Source organism: Astatotilapia calliptera, chromosome 16, assembly GCF_900246225.1.
Source record: "Astatotilapia calliptera chromosome 16, fAstCal1.2, whole genome shotgun sequence".
NCBI classification, from domain to species: domain Eukaryota; kingdom Metazoa; phylum Chordata; class Actinopteri; order Cichliformes; family Cichlidae; genus Astatotilapia; species Astatotilapia calliptera.
In genome coordinates this window covers 19,481,305-19,494,038 of record NC_039317.1, presented here as the reverse complement: position 1 = coordinate 19,494,038, position 12,734 = coordinate 19,481,305, and the positions used below count along the sequence as shown (strand labels likewise).

Here is a 12,734-nt window from a genome sequence, read left to right as displayed (position 1 = left end):
TTTCCCAGCTGGTGTTGATACAGTAGAGGTGAGTAGTGCAGCCCAAGGGCAGAGACTTCCTGTTTGCTTCATGTGTTTAAATCACAACGTTTGACATGAAATGACACGTAATATTTCACAGGTGATCAGAGGTACACTGTCCTGCAGAGAAACCCTGCTTCTTTTCCATCATAGACATTTTTTAAGAGCTTTTGTCAGAACAGTTCCCTGTGTGTGTGTGTGTGTGTGTGTGTGTGTGTGTGTGTGTGTGTGTGTGTGTGTGTGTGTGTGTGTGTGTGTGTGTGTGTGTGTGTGTGTGTGTGTGTGTGTGTGTGTGTGTGTGTGTGTGTGTGTGTGTTGAAGCACTTCATACTGAAAGTTAAAAAAGAAAAGTGTTTTTTGTATTTTTGGTGTGATTCTTGTCATTGAGAAGAAAATAAAATGGAGCAACTGAGTTTCTGTTTTTGGTCGTTAAGCTTTATTTGATATAATGATTTTCTGCTCAGAAATACAAATGTACTGTTTGAAATAAACAATTTAGCATAAAAATATTTTGAAAGCAAATTAAGAAGACAAATTAAAATGTGGTCTATAGCACTGTTAGTGCTGCAGGCTTTTTTTAAGATTATCAGGTTAGAATATGAATAGCACCAATAGGATTAGAACTACTTTATTTGGATTCAGTGTACTTCACCGATGTATTTACATTGTTCCTCCTGCTTTTTTACTCCACTTTGTTTTGGATGCAGTGATTGCACTTTGTACTCACTGGTCAACTGTGGCACAGGAAGTAGAGTGGTCTACTAATTAGAAGATCAGTGGTTTTATACGGGCTCCTCTGTATGTCAAAGTACACTCCCCCCCCCCCCCACCTCATTGAGCCCGCCCCTCATTGAGCCTGGTTCTGCCTGAGGTTTCTTCCTGTTAAAGGGGAGTTTTTCCTTCCCACTATCGCCACATCCTCAGATGGGTCCTCTGATTGTTGGGGTTTTCTCTATATTATTGTAGGGTCTTTAACTTACAATATATGAATGAGTTACTGCAAGTACTTTAAATATATTTAGTAGAATCTATGTACTATTAAGCTACTTAAGTAGGATTTTAACATTTACTTAAGTAAAAACAATTCACCTATTTAAATAATAGGGTTTAAATATGTGCAAATTTGGGGCGTGGTCACTAACTAACAGGTGTAGCCGTATGCTAGGTGTCGCCTCTGCTAAGAGAAGAAACTGAGCTGGACCTTCTAAAGTGGTCTCGTGTTTTTAATTGTACTAACTGTGCTGCAGTTTTGGTGAGTAAAAGTCTAGTGATTTATTTACGTGTTAGTTACGAGATGTCGGTATCTAGTTAAGCTTGTTAGCATTAGCTGATAATTCAGTGCTCCACACTCCTGCCTTAACAAGATCATTTTTGGCTCCAAGCATCCAGATGGCTGATCTACAATGATTAGCCAAACCCGAATTGTTAGCCTATAATTATTAACCGTTCGTGATCCTTAGAATACAATGTTCTGCTTTAAAAACCCTAGATCCAGGCAAGTACAGAAGCACCCACCTAAGTCTTAAGCATTGCTGCAGACCAACACACCCACTACCACGGGGAAATGCCACTATCCTACAGCTGGGACCTCCCCTAACAGATAACTTGCCCTCCATCACTGTAACATAAGTGCCCATGCCCTAACCCACACATTGTTAGTCAGGTAGCTTTTGTTTTTGAAACATTTTCACTCTACTAGAATGGCTTTGCATGAACCGCTGATCAAAATAATGCATATTTATGTAATTTTGGACCTTGGTGCAGCCTCTGATGGAAACTTAATTTCTTCTGATCAGCTAACCCTGGCAAACGTTAGGTTTGCCGTGTGCCTGACCACATTAAGGATATCCCTTCTCTTTGATATCATGCAGATCCACAAGTAAATGGTAAATGGCCTGTATTTGTATAGCGCTTTACTAGTCCCAAAGGACCCAAAAGCGCTTTACACATTCAGTCATCCACCCATTCACACACTGGTGATGGCAAGCTACATTGTAGCCACAGCCACCCTGGGGCGCACTGACAGAGGCGAGGCTGCCGGACACTGGCGCCACCGGGCCCTCTGACCACCACCAGTAGGCAACGGGTGAAGTGTCTTGCCCAAGGACACAATGACCAAGACTGTCCAAGCCAAGGCTCAAACCGGCAACCTTCCGATTACAAGGCAAACCCCCAACTCTTGAGCCACAATCGCTCCGAGTAGAGAAAACGGCCTGACACGGAGCTTTTATAGCAGTGTGAACTGTGAAATCTGTGATATGATCCTCTGGCATATAACTCTAGGAAAGCACGAAGGTCTCCTCTAAGGATTGACAGAGACAGACTCCCACACTGTTTCCTCACTGTGTGTGTTTTCAAAGGCGTAATAATTGTATTTCACATCCTCAAGCAATTCCCAGTCTTCTGATTAATGCTCTGTTCTTCTTGGTTGCATTATTTAATTGCACTTATTTATTTTCAGCTTTGAAACTAAATAGAGGGGTGTATTCATCATTTTGTGTTATCATACCCCCCTTCATCATAATCTTATGCTCAGTAGTGATGCATTCTTGTTCTTGTAAAGCAGTTTCCATCTTATAAATATGTCATCAGTGGAACTTAGTAAGGAAAGTTAACAACAGCCTTTCTATATACTTGTGTAAAATCTGCAGTTTTTCCTCTCTAATGCCATATCATAGATCGCAACTTGCCTGATTAATTCATTTTCCCTTGTGTGTTGTTATCCGTGTAAGGGGGGGAGGGGATTTTTGACCAGGCACCCTCTCACAGCTAATGCAACTTCTGATTGGTGCTGATGTTGAGTGTTGAGACTAATGAGTATTATGCTTTTCAATTGAAAACCTTTGTGCCACTGTATTGCCCCCGCTTGTGCAGATCACTGTGATGAATACCCATCATACTTTAAAATACTTTAGCACATTGTCGCTAAATGAAGGCTGCCAGGTCAATTTTCAATTTTTTCCCCCTCTCTCCTCTTGAAACAAGACAAAACCTTGGAACCCTTCACATCCTCTAATTCAGACTGATTGAATCCACTCATGGCCACGAGGGGCCTCATCTCACTGTAGTTTTCTCTGCTTTTTCTGCTGTGAGTGCACATTTTGCATTGCGCTGCATAAGCTCAGCCGGCTGACCTGCTAGTGGGAAGTGGCATTACTGTTTAGTGAGTTTGTATGCTGTCTCATTAATTCCACTTTCAGACATTGTCAGACTCTCACAGCATGCTCACAGCTTCACATATCTGATGGACAAGGGCAACAAACTGCTGTGGATGTGGCCGGTTTGGAGGATTTGCAGGCCCCTTGCAGTTGTCAGAAGGGTGTGAAACCTCTTTTCACCCTTTAGACCACACAGTTGAGTTTAGAAAAGCTTAATTATGCTATCCTGGGTCTGATGTCTGTTGCATGTCTGCATCGTCATGACGCAGTATAGAGGAGACTGATTCGGTAGAAAGGAAACTGTGGCATGTTGGGAAATATGCATTTTCACTTACTAGACCAAGTGCATCTAAGGAAATGCTCACCAGGAAATATTCCAGTCACAAATGCTCGATTTTAGTGCTGCTGGGTGAGTTTAAGATAAGACAGAGCCCAGCTAAGCTACACTCATCAGCCACTATTAAAAGACGTTCCTTTAAAGCCAATATCTAATCATGCAATCACATGGCAGCAACGTAGTGGATTTAGGCACATGCTCTAGACGATCTGCCGAAGTTCAAAGTGAGCATCAAAATGGGGTGAAAAAGGTGATTTAATCAACTTTGAATGTGGCATTCTTATTAGTGCCAGATGGGCTGGTCTGAGTATTTCAACTGGTGATTTGCTTTGATTTTCCCACACAACCATCACTAGGGTTTACAGAGGATTGTTAGAAAAGGAGGAAATATCCAGTAAGTGGCAGGTAAAAATGTCTTGTTGATGCCAGACATCAGAGGAGAATGGTCAGACTGCTTCAAGCTGATAGGAAGGGAACAGTAACTCAAATAACCACTGGCCACTACCAAAACACGCAGAAGGTCATTTCTGATGACGCCACACATCACTACCAAAGCCTACCTGACTATGTGCATCCCTTCATGACCACAATGATGGTTTCTTGAACATGACAATGAGTTCACTGTACTCAAATGGCTTCCGCAGTCAACAGATCCCAATCCAGCAGAGCACCTCTGGCAGTGGCGGAACAGGAAATCCACATCATGGTTGTACTGGTGTTGAAGAAAGTATTTGATTAATCATCGTTATTGTTTTTCAGCTGAAGTTCCAATAATCACTCCTCGCTTAGATTAACACGTTTTTATAAAAGAAAAAAAATATCCACTTATTTTGGAGAGAGAACTATTTTGGATACAAATCAGCAACTAATTTTAGTTTTCTTTCTCATTTACTCTCAATCCAACTGGAATATAATTAACAAAAGGTCAGATAGTGACACTTTCTGTGTTGTGTTTTTTTTTATTGAAGTGAATTTTTATGTTGAAATCCTAGTTTTCAGTTCAGGTCAGTTCTGAAGCCATATGAGCTGACACACACACACACACACACACACACACACACACACACACACACACACATATATACATATCAAAGTCATCATAGTCCAGACTAACGTGCGGTATCCAACATTTCTATTCCAGTTTATTCACCCTCTGCAGTCGATCGGCCACTCGGGTGCAGTGAATTGAAATCTGAAGCAAGCAGTGCACTTTCTGCCGGAGTCGAAGCTATTACCGTGGATCCAGCCGTGGGCCCTCGGTTGCCGTGCTTTTGTAAGGGGGGGGATACAGCCTGTTTGCGTCAGAGTGGAGATGTGGGAGGTTGATTTATGTCTGAAAGTCTCAGGGGTTTCAGTCTCCCCTCTCTCACTTTTCATATTTCACCGGATAAAAAGAAAAAAAAAAACTGATGTGCATTAATGTTTGCATATCCTTGCTGCTCTTGATCATGTTTAATCATGCAAATAATTGCATGCAACCTGCATTAAAGCAGGCAGAAAGGCTTATTGCCAGTTCTTCTGTGAAATAACAACAACAGTATCAAGCTTGACTTGAATATTTAGTTTCACTTGTTGGCATTTGTGCTACTGTGACCTTATGGCGCCTGTACCTCTCTCCACTGAGGCAGACAGTCAGGGAGTTTGGACCGGAGCCCAGCTGTACTGAAGGACCTGCTGAATATGATACCTGCGTGGAGGAGCTCCAGCGTCTTAGCCCCCAGGTTCCCAGGAGAGAGCCAGGGAGGAAAGTTAGAATCCCCCCCAAACCCTTCCCACCCCCTCAACCCTCTCCCACCACCGCTGCTTTTCTTATCGGGTATCCATTTCTTTTGTGCTCCTTGGTTACCCACATACCCCCAGGCTACGGAGCCCCCTCGTCACCGCCAGTGAACCTGGCCAGTCCCTTTTCTCTGCTAAATGAGTCCTCTTTAAGATAATGTTTGATGCGTTGACAGCCAGAACCAAAACAGTGTAAAGGAAACCAAGTTTGACATCTTTTAATTGTGCGTCAGAAAGCACATATTGTGGTTTCTTGGAGTGCTTTCAGATCATGCTGCTGATATGGTAATTTGCTCAAGTGAAGGATGTGATGAAAGTACTGCTGTTGATGGGTTTTGTAGCAGAAGTCCCCGGAGTCCAGTCCGCTGGTTCCCCTCTCCTTAAACATGACGTGATTGGTCATGTTTAAGTGCAGATTTAAACAGTGTTTGTTTCATCAAATCATCTTTAGTGTCAGCAAATTTGAAATGAGCAGCGGCAACAGTTGAAAAGGTTTTTCACACGGGGAATCTTTAATGTCCGCCGGCGTTCATAATGCTGCAGAACAAACGGCATCAGACGAATAAATCCCAGGAAGCTGACAGTGGTTTTTCCGAAATGCATGGTAATTGATTTCCATCTGCGTAGGACCAGAGCTTGTGGTTGTGATTACATGTGTCGGCTAAATGAATTGGGATCATGGTGCACTTCAAATCAAGCGTGCTTTACTCCGGGTTTCTATTCAGATGACATGAAAATGGATCAGTTGGTGTACATAAAGTGGTGGATGCTGTTGTCGTGATTGACAGCTGCGTGACGAGGCTTGTTATTTTTGTCACAAGCGATGCATGTTTGCAGAATAATCTTCTTGATAGCCTCATAAAGATGATGTAGCTTATTGAAAGGCTTAATTTATCGCATTGTTTTTAATCCTCCTCTCTTTCTGTTGCTCTGGTTTTAATTGACTTGTGGAAATGCAAATGACCCTACGCTTTTTAAATATTATCACACACTGACTGGAACCTGCTGTGGCATTCGGTTTTCATTTACTCCATTTGTGGTACCAAAATATGACATAACAGCATCTAGCAGGAAGTTGGGCTGTTTGTTGGAAATCCACGGAAGACCAATTTTCAGCGTGTGTTTTAAATCAAAATTAGTTGTGAGTAATTATTAGATGGAAGAACGGGAAACATTCATGTGTCAGTGTTATGCACAGCATGGAGGATTTAATTGTTAGTTATTCCTATAAAAAAAAAATCAACATTAACTGCAGGCTTTATGTTTTGATCTGCACATGAATGGCCCCCTTGACTAAAGCTGCTATTTCTTAAGAGTGCCTTTCTTGTGCTGCAGGACCTGGCTGAGTATTAATCTCTTAAATGAGCCATGCTGCGGAGCTGGATGAACATGTGCTTTGCTAGATGTAGTTTTCTAATTTAAACTGTCCCATTATGCTGTAATTGTTGCTATCTGAGGTTGGGACAGAGCCGCGTGGGAGGCGAGCGAGAAGTCAGACAGAGATGCTATCGGGGCCGAGGAGACAGGAAGCCTCTGTGTAATCACGTCAAGTTGGAGATCAGGGGCCGAGATCAAGCTGAGCGGACTGAACTCTACTTGTCTTCTGCTGCGGTGAAGCTTCTCGGTGACTGCTGAGCTGCTGTGAACGTGTCTTTGTCGTTTCCACGGGGGAGACTCGGTTTCACCTGGGTGTTTACGTGTTTGAACGCTTTAAACCTTGAGGGCGCTGTCATAGATTTGATATGCAATTTGTGCCCGAGGAGATCAGTGGTTAGTTTATGTCTAAACAGGGGGAAAAGGGAATGGTGGCTTTTAGGAATAACACCAGTAGGGGCCAAACTTGTGAGGGCAGGTTGTTTTCTGAGCTGAGGTTATGGATTCCTGTTTGATGCTGTCAGTTTAAACAACTTCTCATAGTCATAACAGGAAATTAATGTTATTATTTGGCTAAAGACAAAAAAAAAGAAACCCTCAACTTTTTATATAAAACTTAAGGAATTGAATTGGATAACAACGGTGGTATGAAGACCTCTAAGAAGGTTCTCAAATCTCATAATGACACATTCAAAATCAGTAGCAAAGTCCAATCGGGAGAATTAAACAAACACATATGAAAGGTATTTTTTTTAGTGTACTAACGTAGTAACGGATACGTCAGTGTGAGTGTACGGTGTGTGTGTACGGTGTGTGTGTGTGTGCCCTGCAGTGGTATGAGGAATGCTCAGTAAACCTCAAAAGAAACTGTGGATAATGAGATGACCGCTCTTGCATTGCACATACTGTATGTCACTCACAGTGCAATACCAAAGCACTCCCAGAACCTGAAGCACTGGAAAGCTCTCGCTGTGTTTGTTCCATCTGAAGTCAAGCTTACTAAGTAAATAGGAATGCTGCACACAGAGCCACGCTGACATTTGCCAGATGCTCGGTGCTAATTAGGGCCAAGTATTCCCCCTCGGATGGAGTGTGTGAGAAACCGTAAGTGCACTGTTGGCCGACCTGTAAGACCTGACTGGGGAGGAGTTCTGAACGCTTGAAAGTAAACTCGGGATTGTTATTTGGAGCAGGAATTTGTTCTGTTTTCGTTTACAAGGAAAAGTACATGGGTTTTATTTGATGTAAACTACCATGTCTGACTGAGTGTTGAAGCTCAGGGTCTCCTAGAAGTTCTGCTGATATGCATGGACTGATATTATTCTGCCTCTTGACTCATTTAAGATACTTTTTTGCAGCTTAGTGCTGCATGTGGGGGTGTGCCACGGCAAAACACAGGTGCTGAGGCAAAAAAGAAGCTTCTACCCTGCTGCTAGTTTCCCAACAGTTAGCTGCATTTATAACATTTTATCATCTAGCTTCCACATTTTCAAGTTTACTGCCTCCAACCATAATCTATCCAAAGCCTCCTCCATCCCCAGAAAGATGATGATGATGATGATGATGATGATGATGATGATGGTGCATTAAGCAGGAAGTGAAAGCAGACCTGAAAGCTCCAGCCACCCACAGACCCACCCTTTACCTCTCCTAACCCTGCTCTCCCAGGCTGCAGCGGGGCTCTGTGTCCTGGCTCCTGTCCAGGCTCTGGTGCTGTGATGGGGAGGGTCACGGTTTGTGTCTGACCCCGGGCCTGCATGTTGGATGTTGTTGTTATTATTAGAGCTCCTTGCCCCCCGGGCAGGCGGGCGGTCCCCAAAGCAGGAGGAACTGCTGGGCTCTGGAGAGGCTCTAGACCTGGAGAACAGCTGTGCGGGTTAGAGGCTGCTGGGGCCCCCTGGGAGGGTGGAGCAGTTACTGGGGTGGGGGTGCGGTGTTCTTGCACCTACCCGCCAAGAAGCAGTTTCTTTTTTTGTTTTTTTTTGGGACTTACTGCACAACCAACATATACACTAGCCCATTAATCGGCCTGCTGACTAATGTACTTGGACCAAGGGTGGTAACGGGAAGCTTGCAATATGTTACAGTACATCCAAAAAAATCACTCTAGAAACTTTGACTTCAAAACTGGGGTGAGTTTTTTTTTTCAAGATGGGCTGTGTTATGTTAGTATCTTAGTAAGAGCAGTGGCTTACATTCATTTTTTTAAAGACCTATTGGCCTGTGACCCTATTTGAAGCAAAAGAGCAATAAACAGACCAGGCTCTGGGTCTAAATAGTGAAGACAATGAGGAAGTGTCTTATACATAATAGTAGTTAATTCCGCTGCACAAAGACATCTGATAGTATGAGAAAATTACTCAAATTCTCAGCTGATCTATGAAAACTTCCCTAATATGTTTTCATTTGCAGTCTGTAGTTTTGTTTTTTTAATACAGGATTAATCTCACTTTGTAAATGATGCTATTTAAAGTAAAACAAACAATAAAGCATATATGTATGTGTGTGTGTGTGTGTGTGTAGATAGAGAGATACAGAGAGATATTAAGATATAAGTAGATGAGTTGTTACTAAGCGTGCAGTATCCTCAGTTTCTTGGTAGCATCCACGCCTCAGGCAACGAGCAAAATACTCAGATCAAGGCTTGGAAAAAGGTCACCATCAGTCACCATGACGTCATGATGACTGTTTCTACCTTTACAGCTCAGGATTCCTCCACAACTCAAAGTTTTAAAAAGAGCAGCATTACAAAGATGTTTGGAAAACTGCTCACTGTCTTGTGTGATGTGCATTGAAACCCATTTGAGGTCCTGGCTCTCAGTTTGGGGAACTACCTTTTAAGGCCTTTGTGAAAGCCGCTTTATGAATTATCTTGGTATTATCTGTTAATTAGGGTTTTTTTGTAATTAATATCACAGAGTCCTTTAATTATGTCCGCTCACATAGCAAAAATTAAAAAAATATATCAGACATTTTTGTATATCGTATTTATGGTGGACTATTTATTTGTATTGAACAGGTGCTACTCGGTGTGTGAGTGCCTTTATTTTGAAAATGCGTTTTAAAATGTTTCCTGTGTTTCATATATGCTGTATAATTCATATGAAGCGAGGAGAATTTTTATTTGTTTAAGCCATTAGTTGGTTTGTGAATGAATTACAGCCATAAGAGGCCAAAGGGTATTTAAAAGACCACCTTCCCTCTCTCTGCCATCTTAATTCTGCCTATTCTTGGCAGGTCTGGAGGGGGGGCCTTCTAACTGTGTAAATAGCTCTGGAAATTGCGTGTGGCCTTTGACTGTCTCTGTAATTGCGAGCCTCTTGCAGTATTTTGCTTGGCAGTCTGAGAGGTTAACCCCTGAGGGCTAGAGGCCTGAAGCTCTCCGGCTGACTGGCAGAGGGCTCCTCAAAGCCCCACTTGTTCACCTCCCTGCCTGGGCAGCTCTAAGCCACCGCTGATCCTCTTCTGGGCGAGAGGGAGAGAGTGGGAGGCAGTGCCTCATTCAGCTGTGGCTGAAGCTCTGAAGGTTGAAGCCTGGAGTGTTAACAGAAACCTCAGTCCTCCTGGGTGCACCTGGGACGGCAGTAGCTCTCATAGCTTTGTCACCTCTGCTAGAGAGCGTGGCTAAGTTTGGGCTTTTAGCCATAATCAGATTATATGGATGCTGGTGTACTAAGTGCTTGATCAGTTTCCCCTAAAAACCTTTTCCCCATATTCCCATGAAATTGTAAATATGGACTGTAGCTCCAGTTAATTGTGTGCAGATGGATGCACCTGGTTTCATTATATTTAACGGGCGCTTGATACAGTTTTGCGCTTAAATTTAAATTCATCAATTTATACGCGGGATCGCTGTTGATTTACAAAATGCATTTGGCATCACTGAGAGAGAGTCGGATTAGGAAAGTAAATGTCGAGCATTTGGAAATGGCCAAAAATAACGTTGTGTTAAACTGATTTGATCTTAATTCTGCACATTAATCCTCTGTTTGGAACGTCTTCATCTCCGAAGAATTCCGGGTTCACGTCGGGGATTTGTGTTAAAGGTGCAGCCTAACCTGTCTGCCGTGATGGATGATGTTGCCGGATGAAATGGTCTGTAAAGATGCCGCCTCTTCTGGAGTCCCAGCATAAACTGTGGAGGAGAAGAAGAAGAAAAAAAAGACAACATGTGCAGTTTTGCCTCCTCGGATTCCCACATTGTTCTTGCCAGCTCTGCTCCCCCTGGGCCTCGAGAACGACTCGCTACACCCCAGACAAAAGTACACAGGCAGAAAAGAAATATCAAGGCACAAAGGCTCTTTATGTAATGCTGTCAGGCTGCATTGATTTTTTTTTCTTCCTGTATATTTGACAGACAACATAAAATCGTTGCTTCATGTCATGTCAAGCTGGGCTTCAGAGATTGCATCGGCTCTACCAATACCATTCAGTCCTTTGGAAGAGATAGTTCTCGGTCTATACTTTGTGGAGAGGCTGTGAGTAATTCATTTGTGCAAATTCTGAATGTGTTTGTTGCCTTTACACAGTGACACATATACAAACCGCTCCACAGAACGCAAACCTCAAATCTGAGAGTTTGTTCACTGGACCACAAAGCAGTGGGTTGTGCAGCATCTGAGGCCTGGGTCTGTTTTATCAGTCTGACTCTGGATGGATGAATTCAAGGACTGAAGCAGGAATGGGGTGCTGGTTTGTCTCTGGGTTCTTGTGGAAGATCAGCAGCTGTGTAATCAGACCTGGCTCTGACCCTACCTGTCCGGACGTTCCTCCAAACCCTCCATCATGTCCCGGTGTCACGCACATGCTGATGAATCACTGGTCGCGTGCAACCTCTGAGCTGGCTTGACCTGCAGTCCTGATTTAGTGAGGATAAGACATAACTGCCAGCACTGTCGGGACTTCCAGGGAATACAGTACATTATTCTTCCTCCTTAACATTCATCAGGGGTTTATTTAAACTCTGCCTGATTTATAGCGGATCTGTGGCCACTCAAGCTGTCCAATAAAGAGACAGATAATAAGGCCATCATAAAACCCCAGCTTTCAGCGCAGATCTGAGGTATTTTTAGTTTACATGAGAATGCCGCATTTTTTTATATTTAACAAGGGAATGCTGTACACAAAAGTGCATGTTATGCATTATACTTTTCGGGAAGGATATTAAAATTAGCTCCAACGTAAACATGTCAGTGAACCAGTAATGCGGTTATTCATGTATTCTTTAAGGAAAAAGAGCATAACTGGGTTCTGTTCAAGCACTAACATGTAGAAAATGGGTTTTCAGACTGTCTGAAAAGCTGTGCACAGTTTTGTGCTTTTATTTTGTTTTATTTTTTAGCCCAGTTATGTCCCTGCCATAGTGCATTTATAATATCTGTTGAGATAAAATGTAGCTTTTTATTTTCTATAGGTTTACTGCTATTCATAGCAGCACAATCATATATTTTATTAGATATTCTATTTATTAAATCTCCAATCAAATACCAAACTGCATCACTTTCACTTAAATTACAAATCCAGACGACAGTTTTATCTAATTAGTTACCGTCTGCATGGGCTTACCCATTTTATTCTTCATTGTTTAATTCAGTGTCTACTTTTTTGGTCAGTGCAAATTGAATATGTTTTTGTGCATTTGTGCACTCTGCACTGCTGCAGCATTGCATATATAAATATGCTATACATGTTGTTGTTTTCTGTGTGTCTATTCTGTTGTCTGTTAAGAGCCTAATGTCTTGTATGTGTACACATACTTGGCCAATAAAGCTGATTTTGATTATGCATTACATATGTTTTTTCTTTTGATGCACTTTGATACACTGCTTACTTTTTACAGTAGTAACATGATTTTAGGGCTTTTTTTTCCCTTTAACAATAACAATATTATTGAAATCGCTTTAGAAACTATAAAATATACTGATATTTTGGTAAGTAAAATTCATCTTTAACTTTCTTTGTTATGAGTTTTATCTCGTTTTTGGTGAATAAACACTGAGTCTGTAACACTGACTGTGCAAAAGCATACAAATAAGATATTATTCTATGTAATTATCATTATGATA

At 42.1% G+C, this 12,734-nt stretch overlaps 1 long non-coding RNA gene across 1 annotated transcript; it reads left to right on the top strand.

Moving 5' to 3' along the window:
- Window positions 1-1,104: 1,104 nt before the first annotated feature.
- Window positions 1,105-11,900, top strand: LOC113008280 (uncharacterized). The gene is made up of 4 exons (XR_003270001.1): window positions 1,105-1,273; window positions 10,716-10,931; window positions 11,027-11,147; window positions 11,225-11,900. It is a non-coding gene; the product is annotated as an uncharacterized LOC113008280 (long non-coding RNA).
- The last annotated feature ends 834 nt before the right edge of the window (window positions 11,901-12,734 follow it).